Genomic DNA, 18,526 nt, shown 5'->3' with positions numbered 1-18,526 from the left:
TATTTCTGTAATAAATAGATATCTGCATACATTTGGAATTTTAGGACATTCAAATATAACAAGTATGACAAAGGAATAAAAATAATATATTTGATTGCAGTATGAAGTTTAATTTTAATTGAATATGATTTTCCTTCCTTAGAAACCATATTGATTTGGGAAAAAGAAAATACAACAGAATTGTTTATATTACAGTGACATTGGACAGTCAGACTTGGGAGGAAGAAAAAGAAAAGAAAAAAGAAAAAGAAGCCCTACATTGATCATATGTTATTGTATTCATCAGGGTTCTCTAGAGAAACAGCCAGTAGGATGTACCTATCTGTAACTATATCTGTATCTTGATGGAAAGATAAAGAGATTCAATTATAAGGAAGTGGCTTTTGAAGCAATTCAAATTATAATTGAAGTGATTATGAAGAACCGACAAGTCCTAAGATCTATAATCGACAAACTGGAGACCCAGGAAAGCTGATGGTATAGTTCTAGTCTAAATAATAAAATGAGGACATGTTCACGACATTCACAGTCCTTGTTTTTGTAACTGGTCACGTGGTTAAAGTTGGCATTTGTAACTACTTTCTTCCACTACCAATTCTGTATTTCCTTGCCTTCAGCAAGCACCTTTGCTGGTCATGGTTCTTTACCTTGTAAAGTGACCCAAACCTTCATTCCTGAAGGGTCTGGGCCATTAGTAGTCCTGCCTAGACTGAGTTACAGTATTGCTTTAACCTTAACACATTGACTGCCATGTGAGTTGTATTTAACTCAGGCTAGTTTTGAGCCTGGGGCCTCGTGAAGCAAAACCTTACACTTAGTTCATGAAAATCTTACTTGTTGTTCTTACTGTTACAATTAATATTGACAATTTAATTCTAAAAATGTGGATTGCATTGCATATAACTCATACACAGAGAACAATAAAAAATAACAGATTAAAAAGGATTGTTTTGTTTTAATAAAACATGTGGTCCCAGGGAAAGAAAACTTTTTCTAGTGTGGCAGTCAATGTGTTAATCATAGGGCATGGTAATACTAAAAAACTCCCTAAGGAATCTTCTGCATTCTAGACATACTCTTCCTTACCTCCACTGTGGAGTCCAGTTTCCCTTGGTGGTCAGAATTAATCACCTGGCCAGCACAGTAACTCCCTTCTTGCTTGTTGATTCAGGGGCATGAAGAGCCCAAAGTGACCAGATAGCAGTCATAACTTCTAGTTCAATGGAATTATTGATGTGTCTCCTGGTGAAAGCATTCTTTTCTTTGGAACTAAGACCCCTAGGCTAGCAGAGCACAAGGTCACAGAAATAGGAAGCAAAAACTTTTCTAGTGAGTTACTAGAGGTAATGGTGCGTGGTACCACTCCTGTTTCCATCCCTTTCTAAACTAGTGAATCCTGACTATGGGAGAAATAGCACCACATGTTAAATGCTGATTTAGAGCACATACAGCCTTCTGGAGAACCTTGCCCCAGCCCTGGCAAGTATTGCCACCAAGTTGGTGCTGTAACTGCAACTTCAAAAGGCTTTTCCACCATTTTATCCAGCCAGCTGCTACAAAATGGTGGGAAATATGGTAAGAGCAGTGAATTCCATGAGCATAAGGCCATTGCCATATTCCTTTTGCTGTGAAGTGGGTTCCTTGGTCAGAAGCAATGCTGTGTGGAATATCAGAACAGTGGATAAGGCATTCTGTAAATCCACAGATGGTAATTTGGGGAGAAGCATTGTGTGCAGGAAAGACAAGTCCATATCCAGAGTAAGTACCTATTCCAGCAAGGACGAGATGCTGCCCCTTCCATAACAGAAGCAGTCCGGTATCATCAACCTGGCACTGGGTAGATGGCTGATCACCACTAGAAATGGCGCCTTATTGGTGATTCAGTGTTGGTCTCTGTTGCTGGCAGATCTGGCACTCGGCAATGGCTGTAGCCAGGTTGGCCTCAGTGAGTGGGAGTCCATGTTGTTGAACCCCTGCATAACCTCCCTCCTTGCCACAAAAGTGACTTTGTTCATGAGCCCATTGGATGATGACAGGAGTGGCTAGAAAAAGAGGCTGAGTGGTATCTACAGAAATGGGTCATTATATCCATTTGATTATTAAAATCCCCCTCTGCTGGGGTTGCCCTTTTGTGAGTATTCACATGGTACACAAATATATTCATATTTTTACCCATTGAGAGAGTTCTATCCAAATATCTCCTCCCCACATTTCCTTCTCATCAATTTTCCAGCCGTGTTCCTTCCAAGTCCTTGACCATCCAGCCAAACCATTGGCCACAGTCCATGAACCCGTGTATAATCACACATCTTGCCATTTCCCCTTCCAAGCAAAGTGAACAATCAGGTGTACTGCTCGAAGTTCTGCCCACTGCATTTTTCCTCACCATTGTTCTTCAGGGGTGTTCCAGAAAGGGGCTAAATAATGCTGCAGCTGTCCACTTTCAGGTGGTAGCTGTATGTCATGCAGAATCTTCTATAATCCAGGGCTGAGTCTTCTTTGCCTCTGTCACCTGATCACAGGTAGCTCCCTTAAGACCACAGGTGCAGGCTGGGAGAGAGAAGGTAGTGTAATAGGAATGGGGACCTTGGCATTTAGGCCCCTTCTTTTCATGTAATTTGTGCTTTCAGGACATGATGGGGCCTGATCTCCCATAAAGTGCTTCTGTTCACTGATGGAGTGCCGCTGTGCACGCTCAACTTTGTGGCTTGGTTAGTCAGCTAACACCCAGTTCATGATGGGAAGCTCAGGTTGTAGAATAACTTGGTAGCCCATGATTAAGTATTAAATCTCTACTAAGGCCCAGTAGTAGACCAACAGCTGGTTCTCAAATTGAGAGTAGTTATCTGCAGAGGAGGTCAGGGTTTTGCTCCAAAATCCTACAGGTCTGCACTATGATTCACTATAGGGGCCTGCCAAAGGCTCCAAATGGCATTCCTGACTACTACCGACACTTCAAGCACCATTACATCTACTGCATCATATGGCCCAAGTGGTGAACAGTCTTCACAGCAGCCTGAACCTATTGCAGAGCCTTTTCTTGTCCTGGGCCTCACTCAAAACCAGCAGCTTCTCAGGCCACTCAGTAAGTGGATCAGAGTAACACACTCAAATGATTTTGCCTCCAAAATCCAAAAAGGTCCACCAGCAATTATTCTTCTTTATCACTTGTAGGAGTGGCAAATGCAACAACTTATCCTTCACCTTAGAAGAGATATCTCAGCAGGCCCCATACCATTGCACCCCTAGAAATTTCACTGGATTTCCCTGAATCTTTGTTAGATTTATTTTCCACTGTCTGACATGAAAATATCTTACTAATAACTATAGAGTAGTTGCTACTTCTTTCTCACTAGATCCAATCAACATAAAATCATCCATGTAATGCACCAGTGTGATATATTGTGGAAGGGAAAAGTGATCAACATCCTTGCGAACTAAATTATGATATTGGGCTAAAGAGTCAATATACTCCTGAGATAGGACAGTGACTGTGTATTGCTGGCCTTGCCAGCTGAAAGCAAACTACTTCTGTTGGTCCTCATTGAGAGCTGTAAAGAAAAAGGCATTTGCTGGATCAATAGCTGCATACCAGCTACCAGGATGCATTCATTTATTCAAGCAATGAAATCACATATAGTACAGCAGCAACAGTTAGAGTCATCACTTGGTTAAGCTTATAATAATCCACTGTCATTCTCCAAGATCCACCTATCTTCTGCACAGGCCAAACAGACAAGCTGAATGGCATGATGTGATAAGAATCACCGTCTCTTGATCTTTCAGGTCCTTGATGGTGGCATTAATCTCACAATCATTCCAGAAATGCAGTATTGTTTTGAATTTAATATTTCTTAGGCAGAGGCAGTTCTAGCAGCCACTAGCTGGTCTTTCCCACCATACTAGCTCTCACTACACAGGTCAGAGAACCAATATGGGGATTCTGCCAGCTGCTGAGTATGTCTGTTCCAATTATACATTTCAAAGCTAAGGAAATAAGCACAAGATGGTTTTGGGGACCCACTGGGCCCACTGTAAGATGGAACTGAGATAAAACTCCATTGATCACCTGACCTCCATAAGCCCTTACTCCAACTGATAGACCAGAGTTATGTTTTGGGTCTTCTTTAATTAGTGTCAGTTCAGAGCCAGGGTCCAATTGTCCCTGGAAGGACTGATTCCCAATGCACAGTTATTCTGGTCAAATGGTAGAAGGTCCCTTTGGAGAAGGCCGGGAGGAAGATTAACAGTATAAATTTTTGGCACTGTACCAGGGTCACTCCTCAAGGAAACCTGACATCCCTTGATTCAGGGGATTCTGGGTCTAAACTGGCTGAAGTCTAAGACATCACTGAGGTGCCGTAACTCTGTTTTTATGATGTAGGGTAGACTTTTGTTTACTTAGCCTAGAACTTTTCTGCATATACAGATCAAGTAAGAATTTAGTAGGCTTCCTATTTCATTTTGAGGAGCACCATGATCAACTAGCCAATGCCATAGGTATGTGTGAATCAGACCATTCTGATCACAGCTTTGACTCTGCTCTCTGTCATGGTAACCGCACCCACTCTGTTTTTGGTGGTTGAGTGCTGCCACTTGGCCCCTGCCACCCTGAGATTCAATTGTCCCCATTGCATTTATATTTTTCAATTTGGTTACTACCATCATCTCTTAAATTCTGGCCTATGGAGAAGAGCTCTTCAAGGATGCTGCTGCTCTCCTCACAAATCTTCTTCTCAGAGTGTAGGTGAAAGGTATGTCTTCTAGACCCACTGTCAATGAGTGGGTCCTCAATGACACATTGACTCTAACATTCCAATCCACTAAGCCTTTGAATCCCTTTCTCTATGTTAAACCAAGGCAGGTACAGCATTTCCGATTTCCTCACTGTGTGCCATCTCTTGGTTTATGTTTCAGACAATCCAACTGTTAGAGCCCTTTCTAATTCCCCAGACTGCAACATTAAATGCACAATATCTGCTTAGTGAGCTCATATCAATAAATTCAGCCTGATGCAATGGCAGGTTCTTTCCTCCATTATCCCACACCCTTACTATCCATTCCCACACTTGTTCCCTGGATTTTGTATGCAAAGGTTAGAAACTCAAGTAGTTCTTTTGGAGAGTAGCATACCTCCTCATGGATCATACTTTGTACCTTACTTTTTGCTGAGACTTGAGGTCAGTGACAGGCATACTTTGTTTTTTCATACTTGCTTTATTGCACTTCATAGATATTGCATTGTTTTTACAAATTGAAGGTTTGTGGCATCCCCACATCAAGCAAGTCTTCCAGCACCATTTCAACAGCATGTGCTCACTTCATATCTCTGTGCCACATTTTGGTAATTATTTTGATATTCAAACTTTTTCATTATTATTACATCTGATCTGTGATCAGTGATCTTTGATGAACTATTACAATTGCTTTGGGCACCACAAACTACTACTTCCATGTAAGACAGCAAACTTCATTGATAAATGGTGTGTGTGCTCTGACTATTTCACTGAACTTCCCTTTCCCCATCTTTCTCCCTTAACTTGGGGCCTTCCTAGTCCCTGAAACACAATAGTATTGAAACTAGGCTTATCAATAACCTTACAATGACTTCTAAGTGTTCAAGTGAAAAGAAAAGTCTCATGCCTCTCATTTTAAATCAAAAGTTAGAAATGATTGAGCTTAGTGAGAGAAATATGCCAGGAAAGCCAAGATCGACTAAAAGCTAGTACTCTTGCCCTGAAGAGTTAGCCAAGTTGTGAATGCAAAGGAAAAGTTCTAGAAGGAAATTAAAAGTGCTGCTCCAGTGAACTCACAAATGATAAGAAAGTGAAACAGCCCATTGCTGATATGGAGAAAGTTTTGGTTATCAAACCAAAGATCAAACCAGGCACAACATTCCCTAAAGCCAAAGCCTAATCTGGAGCAAGGCCCTAATTCTCTTCAGTTCTATGAAGGCTGAGAGAGGTGAGAAAGTTATAGAAGAAAATTTTGAAGGTAACAGAGATTGGTTCATGAAGTTTAAGGAAAGAAGCCATCTCCATAACATAAAAGTGCAAGATGAAGCAGCAAGTGCTGATTCAGAAACTGCACCAAGTTACCCAGAAGATCTAGCTAAGATCTTTGATGAAGGTGGCTACACTAAACAACAGATTTCCAATGTAGAAAAAACAGAGTCATATTAGAAGAAGATGCCATCTAGGTCTTTCCTAGCATAAAACAGAGAAGTCAATGCCTGGCTTCAAATATTCAAAGGATAGGCTGATTCTCTTGTTAGGGACTAATACAGCTAGTTACTATAAGTTGAAGCCACAGTTCATTTACCATTCTGAAAATCCTGGGGCCCTGAAGAATTATGCTAAATCTACTCTGCCTGTGCTCTAGAAATAAAACAACAAAGCCTGAATGAAAACACATCTGTTTACAACTGGTTTACTGAATATATTAAACCCACTGTTGAGACCAAATGCTCAGAAAAAAAAGATTCCTTTCAAAATATTACTGCTCATTAACAATGCATCTAGTCACCCAAGAGCTCTGAGGGAGATGTACAAGTAGCTTGATGTTATTTTCGTGCCTGTTAATATGGTATCCATTCTGCAGCCCATGAATGAAGCAGTAATTTTGACTTTCAAGTCTTATTAATACAAAATATATTTTGTAAGGCTAGAGCTTTCATAGATGGTGATTCCTCTGATAGACCTTGACAAAGTAAATTGAAAATCTGGAAGGGAGTCACCGTTCTAGATGCCATTAAGAACATCCATGATTCACAAGAGGTCAAAATATCAACATGAACAGAGGTTTGGAAGTTTATTCCAACCCTCATGGATGACTTGGAGAGGTTCAAGACTTCAATGAAGGAAGTAACTACAGATCTGGTGAAATTAGCAAAAGATCTGGAATTAGAAGTGGACCCTGAATATGTGACTGAATTTCTGCAATGTCATGATAAAACTTTAATGAATGAAGCAGTGCTTCTTATGGATGAGCAAATAAATTGGTTTCTTAATGAATCTACTTCTGGTGAAGATGCTGTGAAAACTGTTGAAATAAATGACAACAAAGGATTTAGAATATTCCATAAACATAGTTGATAAAGCAGTGGCAGAGTTCGAGATGATTGACTCCAATTTTGAAAGCTGTTCTACTGTGGGTAAAATGTTATCAAACAGCATTGCATGCTACAGAGAGATCTTTCATAAAAGGAAGAATCGATCAATGTGGCAAACTTCATTGTTGTCTTATTTTACAAAATTGCCACAGCCACCCCTAACCTTCAGCAACCCTCACCCTGATCAGTCAACAGACAACGACATCACAGCAAGACTCTTTACAGGCAAAAATTTTATGACTCACTGAATGCTCAGATGATTACTACTATTTTTTAGCAATAAAGTATTTTTAATTAAGGTATGAACATTTTTAGACATAATGCTATTGCATACTTAATATACTATCATATAGAGTAAACATAATTTTCATATGCACTAGAAAACCAAAAACTTCATGTGACTTACTTTATTTTGATATTTGTTTTATTGCGGTGGTCTGAACTGAATCTGCAATATCTCCGAGGTATGCCTGTATAGATCTAGAAGCAAAGAGGTGGGGCTGGGTCCTGAGGAGACTCAGCACTGTCTTGCACAGCAGCTGACTCAGGGGAAGCCATTACAGTTTCTTCAGGCAGTGCAGGGTCAGTATCCTCAGACAGGGGTGGAAAAGCTCTCCCACAGACAAAGAAGACTCATCAGAATGTTGTGCCTCTTGTCCCCGGCTTCACTGGGGTCTCCCCACACACCCCCATTCCAACTTTCAGGATGCCATTTCTTTCCAATCAATGCCTGTACTTTAACAGTAGGCACCCTGTGAGGCTGGGAATTCAACTTGTGTTGAATTGGGTTTGATTTTCAGCAATCTCAGCCTCCATGGCTTGAGGAGATAAAGGTCTTGCTCAAGGCATACATAAAGTTTTTCAGATCATTTATGTGGCACTCAAGCTGGGAATTTGAATTCTTGAACTCATCCTTTTCTTTCTCTACTTTGTCCAGAAAAATTAGTAGCAATCAGGCAACATTATTATATTCATTAGCTTTCTGAAAGTGTTTGAAAGTATCACATACGGTCACCTAGATCCCTGCTTTTTATAAGTGGTTGATTAGGAGTATCCAGTCATGATAATTTACCTATCTTTATTATCAGATCATGCCAGGGACAATCAGTGCTCTCTTTACTGCTAAAAATAGAGAACCAATTCCAGAAAACCCAGACTTAATTGAGAAAACTCATCCTCAATATTCTATCTTTCTAGAACCAGTCTCAGTACCAAAATCTGTATTAGAGTTCTCCAAAGAAACAGAGCCAATTGTTTGTGTGTGTGTGTGTATGTGTGTGTGTGTGTGTGTGTGTGTGTGTAGTAAGAAAGAGAGAGACATTTATTATAAGGAATTGGCTCACATGATTATGGAGGCTGATAAGTCCCAGATCTGCCATCAGCAAGATGGAGACCCCGGACAGCTGATGTACGTGTAGTTGCCTGAGAATGAGGAGAGCTGATTACGTAGTTCCTGTCCAAATGTGACAGGCCTTAATTCTAGAAAGAACTAATGTTTCGGTTCAAGTCTAAAGGCAGGAAAAGATGAATGTCTCAGCTCAAGGCCATCAGTCAGGAGTTCTCTGTACTCAGCCTTTTTGTTCTATTCAGGGCTTTAACCACATAAGGCCCACCCACGTGAGAGAGTCAAAGTGCTTTACTCATCTACCAATTCAAATGCAAATCTCATCCAGAAACACCCTCACAGACACACCCAGAATAACGTTTGACCAAATGTCTGGGCAACTGTGGCCCAGTCATATTAACACATAAAATTATCCTTCATAATCAATATCTGACATATTTGTGTAAAACTGCTTCATGTTTAGGGCGTATGCTATGCTATGTTTAATACCTGAATTTATAATTCTTATAATAACCTTTTCCAATTGTGTTGGAGAAAGTATTTCTCCTTTGAAACATGGATGGCATGAAGGAACAGCCAGAAGAGAAAAACCTTCTAACATTTAAAAAATACTTTTCAGACTATTCTCTCCTTTCTTATGATTTCTGACATCCCTGTGGAGTAGTTAGGGCAGGTACGACGATTCTCATTTGACGGATAAATACCTGAAAGCCCCTGCATGGTTAAGAATGATCAACATGTAAAGAAGAGCCCAAGTGACGCGTGCCATTACCTCATCAAATCTACCACAGAGAGCTTTTCAAAGAGAGAGAAGAGCTGGCAAGACACAGTGGAAATACCACTGGACCAGGGGTCAGAGAACTGAGATCTCACCTTGGATAAAATCACATCATTTCTCTTGGCGTCTGTTTTCTTTCACATATATGTACATATATATGAAATATAAACATAAATATACCAGATAAAATTGTAATATATTTCACATAAAGTCCACTCAAAGTGTATAATTCAGCAGTTTTTACTAGAGTCACAAAGTTGAGCAACCGTCAACACCGTCTGTTTTCATCACTCCAGAAAGACCTTGTACACATCAGCAGCCCCTCCCCACATCCTCTCCTGGTTTCCTTCCTCCAGCATTAGGCAATCACTAATCTACTTTCTGTCTCTATAGAATCACTTATTTTGGACGTTTCATATTAATGGAATCATTCAATTGTGGTCCTTTGTGACTGGCTTCTTTCACTTAGCACAATGCCATGCATATTGGATCATATATCAGTGATTCATTCTTTTGATTGATGAAAAATATTCCACTGTATGAATAAACCATATTTGGGTTATCCATTCATCAGTTGATGAGCATTTTGGTCATTTCCAATTTTTGGCTATGATGAATAATGCTTCTGTGAAAATTCGTGTGCAGGTTTTTGTATGGACATATGTTTTCAGTTCTCTTGGGTATATATACCTAGGAGTGTAATTGCTGGGTCATATGGTAACTCTATGTTTAACTTTTGGAGGAACTGCCAGACTGTTTCCCAAAGTGTCTGCATCATTTATATTCCCAGCAGCAGTATATGAGGATCCAAATTTGTCCACGTTCTTTCCAATGCTTGTTATTATCTGTCTTTTTGATTATTATAATCCTAATGAGTATGAAGTGGTATTTGATTGTGGTTTTGATTTACATTTCCCAGGTGGCTAATTATGTTTTGTCTCTTTTTATGTGTATATTGGACATTTGTATACCTTTTTTGAAGAACTATCTATTCAGATCCTTTGTCCATTTTTTTTATTTCAGCATATAATGGGGGTACAAATGTTTAGGTTATGTACATTGGCCTTGCTCCACCCAAGTCAGAGCCTCAAGCATGTCCATCCCCCAGATGGTGTGCACCACACCCATTAGGTGTGTATATACCCATCCCCTCCTCCCCACTCCCGAGTTATTTGTCTATTTATTATTGAGTTGTAAGAGTTTTTTACAATATATTCTAAATATAAGTCCCTTATCAAACATATGATTTGCAAATAGTTTTTCTATTTTGTAGAGTTGCCTTTTCACTCTCTTGATGGTATCCTATAAAACACAGAAGTTTTTAATTTTGATGCATTTCAATGTATCTATTTTCTCTTTTGTAGCTTGTGTTTGTTTTCATATCTAAGAAGGTTTTGCTTAACCCAAGGTCACAAAGATTTACTCCTGTATTTTCTCCTAAGAGATTTTTAGCTTTAGCTCCCTATTTAGGTGTGTGATCCATTTTGAGTTATTTTTTGTGAATGGAGTGAGAAAGGGGTCCAAATTCATTTCTTACATGGGGGTATCCAGTTGTTTCAGCACCATTTGTTGAAAAGACTAATCTTTCTTCATTGAATTTTTATCAGTTGACTCTGTATACAAAGGCTTATTTCTGTAGTCTCATTCTATTCCAGTGATTGTTGTGCCTATCCTTATGCTAGGTCTGGACTCCCTTTCCTCATAGGTGAAATGTAGGAAATGAGGGTGTTGGCCTATGAGATTTCCATGGCTCCTGAGCTCCAACATCATCTGCTGTAAGAGCAAAGCTATTGTGAATGATGAAGAACTACCCCAAAAGCATCCCCAGTGGTTCCAGTGACACGTTACTCTTTCTTTTTTGGCCTAAAATTTCCAACAAGTTATTTTTAAATTAGAGAAGATGATCTATTTTGTCTAGAAGGCAGCACTTCCCACTCTGTATTTTAATCCTCACACTTTAGCAGACATAAGCTTTTCATATCAGCTAGGCATCTCTTTAGAAGGCACAGAAAATAGGAAACTCTTCAAAAGATTTGAAGCAGCTGTGACAAAAGGTAAACATACAATGAAGCTATTTAAATGAGAGAGAAAATTCAAGACTTGAATAATAAAAAAATGTTGAGGAGAAAGAGGAGGTGAAAGGTAGGATAGAAAGTATAATTTTAAAGAAAAACCAAGGCTTAGAGAAGATGCTGTAATTAATCAAAAACCTTATCTCTGAGTGCCCTGAATTCCAGGTAAGAAAGAAAAGGAATAACTCTAACGGTGTAATTACAAAAGACAACTAGTTAATCAAGAGATACTTTTACCGGTTTTGAACGCCACAAGAATTTATATTGTGTGCATTTAATAAGATTTTGAATGAAATAAAAGACACCATCCTTGATAGCTGGCTTATAAATTATAAATGTAAATATAAAATTATTGATATTAGAACTTAGTATAATTAATGATAAATTTGTAAAATTATAACTCTGTAGAGGTGATTCTCTATAAGACCTGAGTACTGATATCCCGATATGTCATTGTTATGGTTATCTGAATCAGTACAGGATCAAAACAAAAGAAATACATGTCCAATGTATTCCTTAACCTCCCCTTAATTAACAGTTATGTCTACCAGAAATTAGGCAGAATACCTAAAATACCTAATATGAGTCTTTAGACTTATAATTCCTGTGTACAGACAGAAAAACTAAGCAATTGCTGAGTGATAATTCATTTGCTCATATAGAAGAGTAAGGAAGAGGGTCAGGGGTCCTAAGATGGTCTTAGGACGGTGTTTCTTGGACTGTTCTCTAAATTATTCCAAACAATTTATGAACAATTTAGAAATCAGGTGACTAAATAATGATGACAACAGACTATCATTTCCTTATGTAGCTTTTTCTGTAAATATTTTACCATTAGCTAAGAATAAAAGTCACAGTTGTTATGTAAGTTGTGCAAAATGGGAAAACATTGATCTGATCAAATTTTTATGATAAATATCCTGGCTTTGAAACTAATTAATTAATTAAATAATAAATGAAAAGCAAAGATAAAAATATCCAAAGCAGTAGCAATGTATCATAATTTAGGGCCTAGAAATTATGTTTATGAGTTTAGAACACCAAATCTGACTTTGAGATGTATTTACTAATAAGATTTCCTACTGTCACTTCAGCTCTTTCTTTTTTTTTTTACTCATATAATTAATAAATAACCAATAATTTGCTACATATATTTGGCTTTATTTTTTTCTAAAAGTCCTCATAATGGGATTTGTAGTCCTTCCTTAGTATAATCAAGCTGCTGGAAACTTAACCCGGCTGTTCACCTATTGCATCTTTTTTCCTCAATTTTTGTTTGTTCTAAACCAAAACACAGTTTCAAATTAAAATCGTCTACTACACTGCTACATTAGAGGGGGAAAATTTCTTGCATTAGGAACCAAACAACCCATAGTAGTAAAGTAGAGTGCATGGGGGCCATAGGTGTGCATTTTAAAAAATGTAATTTAGTTTAATTCTATTTTTGCTTCCTGTAACACTGACTAGAAAGGTTGGTGTAGAACACTGTGGATATTAAAAACTGTAGCTTACAGAGCTACTAGTCAGGAAGACTTTCTTTTTAACAGAAAATACAATAATACAATGGATGAACAAGTGTCTTCAATATAGAGAAGAGCAGTGTCCACATGAGCTGGGATGGTTTTGTCTGAAAAGTTTAAAAAATAATTTTAAAATAACAACTAAGCATTATTAAGTGCTTACTTTGTGATAGGAACTATTCTAAGGACTTTTCACTTACTAAGTCACTGAACCTGCAAAGGAAAAGTACAAATTAGGTACTATTCCTATTCCAGTTTTAAAGATGATGAACTTGAGGCATAAAGATGGTAAGAGACTTGTCTAAGTTTACTTAGTTCTTAAGGATCAAAGCCAAAATTTGAACGCGAAGACTATACTCTTACCTATTTTGTAAACATTCTTTCCAGCTGTGCTCCAGAAAACTCGGGGCATAGTGAAGAAATTGCAAGACTCAGAGGAGTTTTAAAGGTGCTAAGAAGGGAAAGAAATGTATTAATTAACATATACAAAGTCATGTGCACCATGACTTATTTAAGAGTGGTGAGTTAGGTACCCTTTTTCTCTGTTTATGCAAAGAAGGAAACCAAGGTTTTGGGAGGTAAATAACATGCCAAATATATATTGCTAGGTCGAGACAGATCTTGAGTTCAATTTCAAATTTTTCTACCTCCAATATCCATGTCCTTTTCACTGCATAATGCTAGAGAATAGAAGTCATGGTAGAATTAAGTCAGAGAAACTGTGCTTTCAGAAGAAAAAATAGTTTATGGCTGAGTTTATGGCATGTAATACCTGAAGAGTTAGAAAAGAGCATGTTGCTAAATGATGGAAGACTTAGTTGTCAAGTGTATTAGTTAGGGTCAGTAACACTAAATGCTATAACAGGTAAGTTCCATATTCTCAGAGGTGTAACACACACACACACACACACACACACACACACACATACACTGTTTTCTTGCTCTCATCACAGTTCAGGGCAGATGGTCCTAATCAGGCAACCTGATCAGCACCTGGTCTTCCAGGGGTCCAGAGCCTTTCCATATCATGGGCCTACCTTTCTTTAAATCATTGAGGTTCTGTTCACTAACTTAATCAAAAGAAAAAGATAAGAAAAGATGCTAATTGAAAGTTTTTATTAGTTAGTCGTAGAAGTGACATTCTGCACTTCCACTAATGTCTCACTGGTCAGAACATTTGCTATATAGTAAAAGTGACATGAAAGAAAGAACAAAGTAATGAGGTTTGGTAATGGTCCCTGAAAGAGAGATTAGAGTCAGGAAAGCTCTGCAATATCAGGAGATATTTGTTTAGTACACATGATATGTCATGCTCTGTCTGAGTCCTGGCAATACAATGTGTAACACAGACAAGGTTCTTGCCTTTAGAGAGCTTATCTCCTGAGAAGGGAAGAGACAGGGAGTAGACAATAAAGAAATGAACAAACAAACAAGATCCTTTCAAATTATAAGTGTTTTTCAAAAGAAAAAGAATCCTGAAAAACACGGTCCTGGGAGAAGGGGTTGCTACCGAAGATTGGATATTTAGGGAATGCCTCTCTGAGGATTGCCATTTGAGTAGAATAGCACGAGTCGGCCATGCAGAGATCTGTAGAAACAGTATTCTGAGCAGAGAAAACCTCTGGTCCAAAGGCATAAGAGTGAGGATGAGCTTGGTGTGCTGAAGGAACTGACTGAAGGTCAGTGTATCAAGAGCCCAGAAAATAAGAAATGAAGTCTTAGATGAAGTTGAAAAGAAGTTTAATCATGAATGTCCTAATATGCCTACAGAGGACATTCAGTTTTATTCCAAACATACTGAGAACCTCCAGGTGTTTTATTCTGGAAGTGATATGATTGAATCATCTTTACTCTCACTTCCTCCTGAAGATCATCATCGTCCCCTTCTCTCGTACTTCATAGCATTTCCCTTGCTTCATTCATATCAGTACTTTGCTGCCTGAAAGTGTGGATATGTATTTCTTTAACTGGAAAGTAACCTCCTGGAGAGCAGACTTATATTTAATTTGTGGCTCCCTCAGTAACAAGTACAGTTCCAAGAAAGCACTTTGCTTTTGAGTAAGTGCATAGATAAATGAATGATGAATAAATAAATGAAAGAATGAAAATGGTTAAAGGAAAGAGAGCAATATCCCCTTGTATTTAGAGTCTACAACACGCTTTCACTTTCACTATGTCATTTGATCCACACAAGCCCATTGAGCTCATGGGGGAGAGTTTGGTAACTGCACAATTATGAGAAGCAAGAGATTAGAAAAAGAGTCACAGAGAAATGAAGATTTTGAGGCTGAGTGCTGGGAAAAATAATGGAACAACTTCGGAAATAGGGAATCGGAAGGTAGAGTCAATTTGGAATAGGGAAGGGGAGTGGTGAGAGAAAGTTATGTTCTGATTCAGCTGATAAAAGGCAGAACCAAGTGGAATGCCCAGTAGGCAAGTAATTAAAGGTTAAGTTGTGTGATGCAGACAGAAAGAGCTTCAGGAGTTCAGAGAAATCTAATAAAGAAAATGGATTTGGGGCTGAGCAATGAGAATAGACACTGAGGTAGCAAAAAGTTAGACTGCTGGATAAAATAACATAAAATATTTACTGAAAATAATAGGATAATGAAAAGAAAAAAAACTAAGTAATGGGAAATAGAAATATCAGGATATATTAATTAAGAGATAAGAAATACAAAGAAGAAAAAAACTAAGGGGCTTCTATCTTTCATTTGTTTAATTAAAAAATAAAATTATTGCCCTGCTACTCACTAGATACTTCTATTCCCTAAGTCCAAAGTAGGGGACATAGGACTGTGTTATAAGATGCTACTTCCTGCCTCCTTTTAAATTGGGGACACTCATGTGTCTAGTTCCACACTGAGACGTGTGACTGAATGTTTGATTGCCAGTACAAGGCTCTGCAGAATTATTTCCTCTTTCTGGCGTAGTAACTGGCAGTTTTTAAGTAGGCGACTGCTTTGTCATCCTGGATCCTTGGGCAACATAGAGCACGAATAGAAAAAGACCTTTGTTGTTTTAAGTCACTGAGATGTTGGGAGAGGGCAGTTATTACTGCAGTGTACATTTTATCCTGGCTGATGAACTCACCATCAGAGGCGAGTGAAAACGGATAGATGTGAAGTGAAATTGACTCCTGCAGTAGGGAACAGTGGGGAAATTGAGGTCTATTAAGGAAGAAGGAGACATCAAGTGGGCAAGCGATACTGACCAACCTTTTAACTTATCCTCAAAGGCCTTGCAGTGGGGTGGCCTTGGAAACTTCATTGCAGGTGTGTTTACCTACCCATCAAGGGTCCCTCCAGTGCAAAGCAGGACAGAGCACTCCTTCAGGACAGTGGGGAACCCCTCCGACTGCCTGGCTGTGTCACTCACTCTCCCTGACGCCTCCTCACAGCTAACATGAATTAGATTGACTTGCCTGAGGATCAGAAAGTGGAGAGGACAGTTAGTGGTGTTTCCAGATCTCCAGCACCACAAGGCCTATGACAAAGGGGAAAAAAGAACCACAGATAATCACAACCAAAAGCCTAAAGTAGCACAACGATTTATAAACAGGAAGGACCAAATGCTTGATTGGGTTCTGACAAGAAGGATATATTTAGGAAGATAAAACCATGCTTACAAGAATAAAGCAGAAATTGATTTTCCATATGAGGCCTACCAGTGTAGAGATTAGTAAAAAGAGAACAGAAAAGAGGTAAATCCATTTTTGTTCCCACAATGTGTAACATTAGTGAATTTTTTTTTCCCTTGAAGGGGTGATAAGGAAGGTAAAAGGGAAAGGAAATGAATATCTTTTTTAGCTCAATCTTTGACTACTTGTAGTAACCTAACTTTAAATTTTAGGAATGATACTCAACACTCTATCTGAGATAGTGTTTTTAATATGTGAAATGGAATTCTAAGATTTATTGTGAACTTTAGGTGGAAAGCACACTCATGGATTTTTATTTATTTTTGTTACTCAAAATCTTGTTTTTATAAAGGATTTTTTTTTTCTTTTTAAAAAAAGAAAGAAGCACAAAACTAAAAAAACAAATTCTCTTAGGAAATTTCTTTTACAAAAAGAGAATTCTCACTGTCTAACCAAAAGGTCCTACTGGGGTAGATGCTCAGTTTGCAATTAAGTTGTACCTAAATCACAAGTGTGTGATGACCACACTATATCAAAGTCTAAATCTAACAAATCTGCCTTACATTATTCATTGGCCATGAACCAAGAGCTCAGGTACTTCTGGTCATATGTGATAGGGAAAGATGTTTTTGGATGGATAGGCAGATGGATGGATAGACAGACTGATGAATAGAGAAGCGGACAGATAAATGTACGGATAGATTTTTCTAACAGGGCAGCTTGGTGTCTCTAGAGAGCACAGGTTTTGTGTAAAACAAACCCAAACAAAGGACCCTTGTGCAAAAAGCAGTCTAATTAAGAGCTGAAATAAAGTCAGTTTGCCTGGTGCTTTCACTAATTCCTGTGTGGCAAGATCCTTAACCTTTCTGAGTGACAAGGTTCTCATCCATATAAGGAGAATTGAAACACCTATTATATGAGGTCGCTAGGAAGATACATAATAACTATTATCACAAACCTCAATTTTCCTTGAATTTCTGATTTTAAATGTTTATCTCAAAAGTATTTCTCTTTGCCTATGCATATTTTTTAAATTTCAAAATATTACGACGGTATAAATGTTTTTGGTTACATGTATCAATTTTTTTTTATGTTTGAGTCAGGTTGTAAGTGTGCCATCATCCAGATAGTGTTCATTGTACGTCTTAGGTAGGTTTTCACCCATTCCCTCCTCAGCCTCCCCCCTGCTTGATGTCCACTAAATTTTACTTCCCTCTGTGCATATGTATGCTATTCGGTTAGTTCCAATTTAATAGCGAGTACACATGGTGTTTGTTTATCCATTCTTTAGATACATCACTTAGGATATGGTCTTCAGTTCCTTTCAAATTGTTGCAAAAGGCCTTAATTCATCCTTCTATATGGCTGAGTAGTACTCCATAATATACAGATACCATATTTTGTAAATCCACTCATGAAATGATGGGCACTTGTATTGATTCCACATCTTTGCAATTGTGAATGGTGCTGCAATAAACATTCAAGTGCAGGTATCTTTTTGATAAAATGACTCCTTTTCCTTTGAGTAAATACCCAGTAGTGGCATTACTGAATCAAATGGTAGATCCACTTTTAGTTCTTTGAGAAATGTCCGTAGTATTATCCATAGAGATTGAACTAATTTGCAATCCCACTAACAGTGCATAAACATTCCTTTCTCTCTACATCCACATCAGCATCTGTTGTTTGGGGACTTTTCAATAAAAAACATTCTAACTGGGATAAGGTGATATCTCATTGTGGTTTTAATTTGCATTTCCCTGATAATTAGTGACACTAAGCATTTTTTCATATGTTTACTGACCATTCGTCTAGCGTTTAGAAAACTTCCGTTCGTATGTTTAGCTCATTTTTTAATGGAGTGGTTTGCTTTTTTCCATACTGATGTGCTTGAGTTCTTTGTAGATTCTGGTTATTAGCCCTTTATCAGATGGATAGCCTGAGAACATTTTCTCCCATTTTGTAGCTTGTCTATTTGCTCTGTTGATTATTTCCTTAGCTTTGCAGAAGGTTTTTGGTTTAATCAAGTCCTATTTATTTATTTTTGTTGTTGCTATAAT

General features: G+C 38.1%; 1 protein-coding gene across 1 annotated transcript in view; it reads left to right on the top strand.

The window, feature by feature from the left end:
* Window positions 1-18,526, top strand: part of TMEFF2 (transmembrane protein with EGF-like and two follistatin-like domains 2) — a 346,060-nt gene that overhangs the window by 165,151 nt on the left and 162,383 nt on the right. The window lies entirely within an intron of this gene.

This window comes from Propithecus coquereli, unplaced genomic scaffold (assembly GCF_000956105.1).
Source record: "Propithecus coquereli isolate 6110/MARCELLA unplaced genomic scaffold, Pcoq_1.0 Scaffold279, whole genome shotgun sequence".
In the NCBI taxonomy this organism is placed as follows: domain Eukaryota; kingdom Metazoa; phylum Chordata; class Mammalia; order Primates; family Indriidae; genus Propithecus; species Propithecus coquereli.
This window is presented reverse-complemented; position numbering and strand designations above follow the sequence as displayed.